At 31.8% G+C, this 1,548-nt stretch overlaps 1 long non-coding RNA gene across 1 annotated transcript; it reads left to right on the forward strand.

Moving 5' to 3' along the window:
- Positions 1-376: 376 nt before the first annotated feature.
- LOC112590432 (uncharacterized) lies at positions 377-1,168 on the forward strand. The gene is made up of 3 exons (XR_003114196.1): positions 377-687; positions 768-917; positions 1,005-1,168. It is a non-coding gene; the product is annotated as an uncharacterized LOC112590432 (long non-coding RNA).
- The last annotated feature ends 380 nt before the right edge of the window (positions 1,169-1,548 follow it).

Genomic DNA, 1,548 nt, shown 5'->3' on the forward strand with positions numbered 1-1,548 from the left:
GATCATAATTCTTAATGAAATTATTTGAGTGAATATTTAATTTATTCCTCGCTATGATATTCAGAATATTAATTTTACAGTTTATGAAAATATGAGGGGGCAATAGAAAAAAAATGAGGAGGAAGAAGACAAGAAATGTGAGGAACAACGATGCGAAAAAAGACGCTGTGAAAGACGCTATAGAGAAAGAATCGAAGGACAAAAGGCGAAAGACAGAAAGCATAGTCTTTTTGTTTCTCCCTTATTTAATGTTCTGTTTTCTCATCTAATAAGGTGAATATTTTATATATACACAAGGGAGCTACAAAGCTACCTTACACTAGTAAATCTAATCCCTACATCTAGTAAAAGTATGTTTAGTCGTTTATAATTCTTAATGAAATTATTTGAGTGATTATCTAATTTATTCCTCGCTATGATTTCAGAATATTAATTTTAAAGTTGTGATGATATGAAGGCGCGGGAGAAAAAACAAGAGAAGGGGAGGAAACAAGAAACGTTAGAAAAGACGACGTGAGAAAAGACGCTGCAAGGGACGCTGCAGAGAAAGAATCGGAAGACGAAAGAGAGAAGACGCGTTCTGTTTTGTTCTATTCCTATTTAATGTTCTGTTTTCTCACCTAATAAAGTGAACAATTTATATATACACTAGGGAGCTACAAAATTACCATCCCAATACTAATAAAGGTATGTTTAGTCATTTATAATTCTTAATTAAATTATTTGGGTGAATATCTAATTTATAATATCTATTATAATTTATATAGAGAAAGAATCGAAGCACGAAGGACCAAAGAGAGAAGACGCAGTCTGTTTTGTTCTATTCTTATTTAATGTTTCGTTTTCTCACCTAATAAGGTGAACAATTTATATATACAGAAGAGAGGTATAAAACTACCATCCCTACATTAGTAAACGTATGTTAGATCATAATTCTTAATGAAATTATTTGAGTGAATATTTAATTTATTCCTCGCTATGATATTCAGAATATTAATTTACAGTTTATGAAAATATGAGGGGGCAATAGAAAAAAAATGAAGAGGAAGAAGACAAGAAATGTGAGGAACAACGATGCGAAAAAAGACGCTATGAAAGACGCTATAGAGAAAGAATCGAAGGACAAAAGGCGAAAGACAGAAAGCATAGTCTCTTTGTTTCTTCCTTATTTAATGTTCTGTTTTCTCATCTAATAAGGTGAATATTTTATATATACACAAGGGAGCTACAAAGCTACCTTACACTAGTAAATCTAATCCCTACATCTAGTAAAAGTATGTTTAGTCGTTTATAATTCTTAATGAAATTATTTGAGTGATTATCTAATTTATTCCTCGCTATGATTTCAGAATATTAATTTTAAAGTTGTGATGATATGAAGGCGCGGGAGAAAAAACAAGAGAAGAGGAGGAAACAAGAAACGTTAGAAAAGACGACGTAAGAAAAGCCGCTGCAAGGGACGCTGCAGAGAAAGGATCGGAAGACGAAAGAGAGAAGACGCAGTCTGTTTTGTTCTATTTTTATTTAATGTTCTGTTTTCTTACTTAA

Source organism: Harpegnathos saltator, unplaced genomic scaffold (assembly GCF_003227715.2).
Source record: "Harpegnathos saltator strain DR-91 unplaced genomic scaffold, Hsal_v8.6 scaffold805, whole genome shotgun sequence".
Lineage (NCBI taxonomy): Eukaryota > Metazoa > Arthropoda > Insecta > Hymenoptera > Formicidae > Harpegnathos > Harpegnathos saltator.